This window comes from Notothenia coriiceps, unplaced genomic scaffold, assembly GCF_000735185.1.
Source record: "Notothenia coriiceps isolate Sejong01 unplaced genomic scaffold, NC01 NC01_scaffold00037250, whole genome shotgun sequence".
Lineage (NCBI taxonomy): Eukaryota > Metazoa > Chordata > Actinopteri > Perciformes > Nototheniidae > Notothenia > Notothenia coriiceps.
This window is the reverse complement of record NW_011369951.1, coordinates 13,694,884-13,702,554: the sequence shown is the minus strand read 5'-3', so window position 1 is coordinate 13,702,554 and position 7,671 is coordinate 13,694,884. Positions and strand designations below refer to the sequence as shown.

The 7,671-nt window shown below is 41.2% G+C and overlaps 1 long non-coding RNA gene across 1 annotated transcript; it reads right to left on the bottom strand.

Annotated features, from left to right (window-relative positions):
- Positions 1-6,529: 6,529 nt before the first annotated feature.
- Positions 6,530-7,048, bottom strand: LOC104967022 (uncharacterized). The gene is made up of 3 exons (XR_800718.1): positions 6,908-7,048; positions 6,716-6,792; positions 6,530-6,587 (listed from the first exon to the last, which is right to left on the bottom strand). It is a non-coding gene; the product is annotated as an uncharacterized lncRNA (long non-coding RNA).
- Between the last annotated feature and the right edge of the window lie 623 nt (positions 7,049-7,671).

Sequence of the window (7,671 nt, the reverse complement as noted above, 5' to 3'; positions counted from 1 at the left end):
AACAGTCCTTTGGCCGTGCGCAAAGCATTGTGGGGATTTTAAGACCGCGGAGTCTACACATGTGCAGCCTCGAAATTTCTCGCTACGAAGTACGCCGGACTCGGTAGAATTCCAAGTATGCTGGACATTGGAACAGTCCTTTGGCGGCACTCGATGACGTAGTATGCTTGAAATAGTGGCTCTGGAGCAGCTTGACTCGACATTGAGAAACACCCGGGATGTTACAAGATCTAGTAACTACCAGCAAGTTTGTTTTGCAGTAATTAATCAGAGTAGATCTCAGAGTGGTTGGGTAAAGAACAGCTGAACTGTATCAGCCCTATTTGAAACAAAAAGTCGGGAACAGATCACAAATGTGCTTCATCCTGGGGATAAAATCCTCTGCTGACCAGTTTCCTTTGGAAGTCTGCTCAGAGGAGAGGCGATGGACATCTATACCCTTTACTGATATTTTATGAAACAAGTACTGGGGTATCAATTGTTGGATTACTCAATAATTATGAGCTGCAGCCATAACAAGGTTTGCTCTTTCAAGAGGTCAGCATGTCGCCACAGAGGACCTTCTGTTAACAGCAATAACAAGGATAAAAGCAATCCACTGTAAACATAATTAAAAGACACATATTGTTGTGCTTCAGAGTTAAGAAGGAATCTTATGTTACCCAGAAAAAACAGATTGAAAGAACACTGAGCATCCGAAGACAATGTAAAACACGCAGAGACACAGAGCCCTGTTGCTCTTGTTCCAGGTAATAAAACATGAAAAACATTTTTGGGATAGAAGAGGCTCCAGAACAGACAGCAGGGGGGGGGGGCAGTTACATAAACATGGCCTCTAGATAAATAGTCCCTCTTCGAAGTGGATAGGAAATTGGACTTCAAGGTTGTTATTACTTCAAGAAATACCACTCATAAGCCACTTCAAGGTTTGCAGAGAGAAAATAAACTAATGTCCCATTTTGGCAAACGGAAATAAAAAGTGTTGTCCATGAGCAACGCAGAAAAGATTCCCTTCCACACCTGAAGGTTCTACCTGTATGTGCTGAAGATGGATGTGTCACGATTCTCCAGATCTATTGGCTAGCGCTCCAACACATTGTACGTGATAGGCTAAGGGACGGGACATCTCTAAGCTGTTGCCCATGATAGGCTAAGGAGCGAGACATCTCTAAGCGGTTGCCCAATCACAACAGAGCCGGCCAGCTGACCAATCAGAGCAGACTTGGCTCTGGTTTCAGACAGAGGGTGAAAAGAGGTGCTGCAGCACAGGCAGTATGAGAAAAATAAAGAGCTTTTTGAACATTAAAGCATGGAGACATGTCCCAGTAGAGACACTACATACTGATATACACCTGAATATTAGCTTATTATGTTATGTTGCTTATTAAGCAAAGATTAGGAATTTACTGAGATCCAAAAAATAAAAAGCAGGAAATACGTACATGTGATAAGCTCTAACGTGTAGATGTTTGGAATTTTTTATTTTACTTGAATAAATATTATTTTATTGTTATTTTGGTACAGTTCTACTTCAGACAGAGTCTCTGGATGTTTCTCAATGTCAAGGAAGGATGCTCCAGAGCCACTATTTCAAGGATGCTACGTCATCGAGTCCCGCCGAAGGACTGTTCCAATGTCCAGGCTTCTGGGAATTCTAACGAGCCCAGCGTACTTCGTAGCGAGACACTTCGAGGCTGCACATGTGTATCCTCCGCGGTCTTAAAATCCCCACAATGCTTTGCGCATGGACCAATTTCCAAATCTTTGGCAGAAATCGCACTCCATTTAAGGCGGGGCCTCGCATATGACGCACACCTGCACACAGCCTGTTAGCTTGTTCCACCATTCTTCGTTTTCCGAGGCTAGGAAGGATTCTTGCCTCGCTTCCGAAGGACCTGACTTAGCGTCATTGAGAAACACTCTGTCTAGTCGAAGTTATATGGTTCACTGTTTTGCAGTTTATGAGGCAAAGGTCAAAGGTTTGCAAAGTAAAAAAAAGTGTGAATGTGAGGAATGCTCTTGAACACGCCATTAGAGCAGCGATAGTGTTACATGTCATACTGAGGTCAGGAATAAAAAGACGTTACTTTATATCAGAGAGGAATAACAGAGGGACTATACAAAAATCTCCGGGTCGGTACAATGTAATCTCACAGGATTTTGGTCTATCTTTAAGAATCAAGGCTTTAAAATATTACATTATGGTAAATATTAAAATGCTTCCCACTCAAACAAACACTACATTATGTCCGACACACCAACAACTGCCAGCTAACAGCTTGACAGCCAATTGAAATACAGTATTTGTTTGAGTAACATGTGAAGCCTGAACAAGAGAAAGTGTGGCTTAAATTAACGGTTTCATTTTAAACCGGAAATTCAAAAACACAGTAATTGCCAGTTTCATGTAATTTTTCCATTTAGGATATTTATTTTTTAGAGCGTGCCAAAAAGACACACACACACACACACGTCTGAGTCATACATAACTGTCAGACATTACTGCAAAGACACGACAGCACATCAGGGCTGATTCTGATGGGTTTTAATCAGCGTCTAACACAACAAGGTATTCTGCATAAGCCTGAATTCTTACAGCAGAAGGTCTCAAACAGCTTTCACCAAAGAAAACGGCCGTTTGTGCTGAAGCAAGTGCAATTACCAGCAACATGAGTGACCTTTGCCCGCTGTTATCTGCAGACACTTCAATCTCTGTCAGCAGAAACGCTCAGCACAATTCGTTAAACACTAAATCCCACTGAAGGCATTTTGAAGAAGATAACAAATCCCCAAAACGTCTAAATTACTGACCCACTGAGTGGAGAGAAATCGCAGTCAAAATTATAATTTTCCGTCTTAGAGACCAAGAAGTGTGGTCTTTGTATGAATATTTATCAACCACAGAAATCAATTATCCACCAAGAACTCTAACTAACAAACCCACACACAGAAAATGCCAGGAAAGTATGTTGAGGCAAGGAATCCAAGTTTGTCCAGACAAATATTCTGTTTCCTCTATGCTGTAAGTATACCTGCAACTAACAATTATTTAAGGGTCAAATAATCAGAAAGTAGTGAAACAATATCCATCCAAGTTTCTTAAAGGACAAGGGGATGTTTTTAAATTACATTACATGTTACTTGTTACCAAAGCGACTTACATACTCAATACTTTGGACAATCCCCACAGGGGCAATTTGGGGTGAAGTGTCTCAGGGACACAACGACATGCTGACTGCAGCGGGGTTTGAACCTGTGACCCCCTGATCCAACACCAAGGCTCTATCCACTGCGCCTTCCCTAAATGCCTAAATGTCATGCTTTGTGCAAAAGCCAAAATATATTCCGTTTAATACTATAGAAAACAGAGGAAAGCAGGAAATCTCTACATTGGAGAGTGGAAATGGCATTTTCTGACATTTTGGAACCAAAAAGAATACTACTACTTAGCCAAACAATATCCTAACAACAACTTACGTCATATAGTGTTGTTGGGTTTTCTTCAGTTAGTATAGATACTATTTAACCCCCCTGTTGTCTTCGGGTCAAATCTGACCGATTTACTACTTTCATCAATCATAACTTTTTTGTTTGACATTCGATTGCGTTAAGGCTTTATGATATCCTTCACAGTAGACATTTGAACACATACAATTACTGATCACCACTTTCATTGCATTTTGGATGATTTAGTCAACTTTGTAACACCCATGGTGTTCCCGGTCAAAAATGACCGCCATAAAGAAAAGGAATTAGTAACCATCCGGATCAGATAAAACACACCCACACACACACACACCCCCACACACACACACAAACACACACAAACACCCACACACACACACACACAAGGCGATGGCGCACACACACCCACACACACCCTAGATGTGTCCCCCCCCCTATGTGCCCAATCCCCCCATGTGAAACACACACACACCCCGCTCTTAAGTGCCCATCCCCCCACATGGATCACACCTGGCACACGCAATACATGTTCAGTGTCTGTTCTTTGTATATTTACTGCAGTGTTTCATGTACACCAGTAGTCTGATACAATATTTACAGTTTGAAAGGGTCTTAAATTAAATGTGGTGATGATTAATGGTTTTTGAGTTAATGTAATAGCAGTTAAAACAGGTAAACACCAAAGTAAGGGGGGGAAACCGAAGACAATAGGAGGGTTAAAGGGGCCCTATTACGCTTTTGAGGGGTTTTCCCTTTCCTGTAGTGAGTTTTAAAGGTTTTTGTGCATGTAAATGGTCTGCAAAGGCTAAAATCCCTGTGCTCGCTCCAAAGGGAGTTTCTCTCCCACACACTCACTGTCACATGTCACAGTAGAGTCACAAAAAACAAATATGAACCTGAACATTAGCATAATGGGGCCCCTTTAAAAAGCTGAATTCCACAATTTAATAATGCTGATAGTTTAGCTTCCATTTACCTTCCATTCTCATTCTCATAGGTGGGTCCAGAGGTATAGGTTTTGGCTATGAGTTCCTGAGTCAGGAGGACTACAAATTCAAGGTCAATTCCTCAACTTTCCCCCCCAAGTGCTTAACAAGTGTGTTATCAGTCTGTATATCTACATTACTTGCTTAACGCTACATTCCCTCCTGCTTGAAATGTGACTCACTGTATAACATTCATACTGCCTTTTCCTCTACTCCTCTAAGTATAGCAGACATTATGCAAAACCATGAAAAGCATGACACTGCCTTGACATTTTCTTCTCACAGCAGCTAGAATACAGGAAACATGAAGGTCAAATACAACAGGCTTCTTTGCGTTTACATATAAGAACTTCATTGCTGAAGAAGCAGAGAAATGAAGTGCTGGATGTTCAGAAACAGAAAACGCACTTTTAGAGTTTCACCATACTAGACATCATATTAGGCAACAGCCAGAATGAAATACATCTTCCTGAAACTGTTTTAAATCATGTAGGGTCTGAGAAAAGACACAAAAAATGTTCTTAATAAATAATAAAGTTGTTGAGGACACAAAGGACACATATTTTGTTCCTTTTCAAGGACAAATGTATGAACAAATGTACCAATAAATGCAACTATTAACTACAAATATCCCTGACAGATTGGACAATTTAAAATAGAACATCATGAAACTCTGGCACTTCGATTGCTTTGAATGTAAAATCATTTTTGAAGTCAATAGAAGTCTTGACAACATGTCCAGGTCTTAAGTGAGAGTTATCTTCTTGTGAAAACGCCTTAAGCCTTGAGCAATGAGTCATCAAAGTGTTTCTAAAATACTTTGCACTTTATTACAGCAGGATACTCACAGTTATGTCAGTTGATAAGAAACAACAAATTGCTTTAAAAACATGGCACTAACAAAAGAACTGGCGGGCTCAATTAAATCTGTCATGTCTGCTGGGTGCCGAACCGAAAAACAAACAGTGGAAGATTAATTTGTCAGCACTTCCAAAAACTATTCAAATGTTTTGATAACAGCAAAGGTTACTGACGTGTTGTAGTGCAGGTTTTCCTCAGCGTTTCTCTAATGGTCGTTTGGAGACTGATGCACCATTAAAGGTTTGTGTTTATGCAAAAAAGCCAATATATTGTTGTCTGATTTCTGGTCACTCTCTAATATTGGTTTGTTATCAGCCTATGAGTACATAGCTATAGCTGAATGCAAAGTCCTTTGGAGGATTCACAAGCTAAAAAAGTATTTTAAAAATGTTATATTCATCAAATGAAAATGATTTGAGATGGGACATACAGTGAGCGCTTTTGGTACTTGGATGCCAATACAGTTTTAAAGCAGGAGTTGTTCTTGTTCATTTTGCACAGTGCTACCAATTGTAAAACTACACAGCTCTTCCATGTTTAACACGTACATCTGTTTGTGTTTTTATTTTTTATTGCATACGTATGTTTCTAATGCACTAATAGGGCCACTTTAAATCTAATGTACCACTGAATTGTACTGGGGTAGAAGTACAAAGTAAAGAAAAGTTTAAATACTCAAGTAAAGTCTCTCAAAATTATTATTACTTAGTAAATGTACTTCATTACATTACACCACTGCTCTTCATTTGGGTTATCTTTGTACAATGCATATTGAAATGTATGATATGGTGTAAATTCAGTTTTCTATTGTGTTAACACACTGATATAGCATGTCAAGTGTAGGCTTCAGTAAATACGGTGGTATTGATAAAAAAACTTCAATACGAGTACCTTTCCCACTGACCATCTCAGTATCACAACTTAATATGTAAGCATCCAACCTGTTTTGCATCAATGCAATAAAATACTGCACTAAAAAACAAATGTAGCCTAAAAGCTAAGGGGCGGAACCTGAGCAACACAAAGCGGATGTCTGTAGGACAGGGTCATTAGTGGGTCATCAGGTAAGTCCAGACACTCCCCGTGTAAATCCACTCTGTCCCTGAAGCGGTGATTAGACAGGAGCCATGTTCAGTTAAGCTGCACGGTAACTTTCAGTAATGCGCAGGTGAGCGTGTAGCATAACGAAGAAACAAGTCATGATTAACGCTTCTTACTTTATGAAGAAACTGGCCCCGTCGTCCGTAAATCCTTCCTCCCATCCCCGAGGAAGGTCTGAAATAAAAACCCAAACGAGAGACTTGTTGAGAGACACCTGAAAGTTTCCTCCCCCTCGGACTGGGCCGCGACATGAACACAAACACATTAAAGTCAACAGGTGGAAACAAACATGCTGAATGTACCTGAGCGGATCATATGTCCGGAGTTTACTGGCTCACCGGAGCGTGGGTGCAGCCAGGTGGTGGCGCGCGCTTCATCGCTATTATACAGGGAAGAGAAAAAACACCTGTTACACCACCGGGAAGCAAACACCAGCTCTAACTCCCGTTAAACCGGAGAGCTGTGGTGCAATAAAGCGTGAAATCCAGACTCACTCGATGAAGAAGACCCTGCCGTCCCTGCACACACCGTAAGAGCAGTGCTCCGGTAGGGAGTCCCGCCCGAGAGGCGCCGCCATGATCCGGTCTGAAGTCCCGTCTCCTCCGCCTCTCCATGGAGCTTCTCTCCGGAGAGGATCAGGAGAGGCCGGCGCTGCCTTCAGGGACTCCTCCTAAGCTCCGTAAATCCGAGCACTACAGGCACAGGTTTAGAGGGAAAGGCATTCAAGCAGTGGTGGAAAAAAGGAGATAAAAGTGCTGTTATAAACTGAAGGACAGGGTTATACCATTATTGTTCTAATAGACTGTGCCAACAAGCTTTTATCTGTGCTTATGTAGACATGAAAGCGTGGCCATAACCAGTGGAGGAATAAAATGAAGTACATATACTCAAATACTGTACCCTACTACTTAAAGGTCCCCTATTATACTGTTTTTCATCAATATATTATAGGTCTCAGATATATACAAAACATGTCTCTGAAGTGTTTGGCTCCAAACACCAAACAGATCATTGCAGCATCCCATAATCCCCTCTGTTTCAGCCCTGTTTCAAAAGTGCTGATTCTCTGTCTGTTACTTTAGATGAAAATAAGGAGCCACTCCCCACGCCCCTTTGAGAGATATTTGGTTACAAAGAACACATTAGCTGCGTTCACACCGGAGTACTTTTCCCCGTACTTTTCCCCTTTAGTTCCCTTAGTACCCCTTATGTTGCGTTCACACCAAAAAGAGTACTTATTGCCGGGAACTTTTACCCC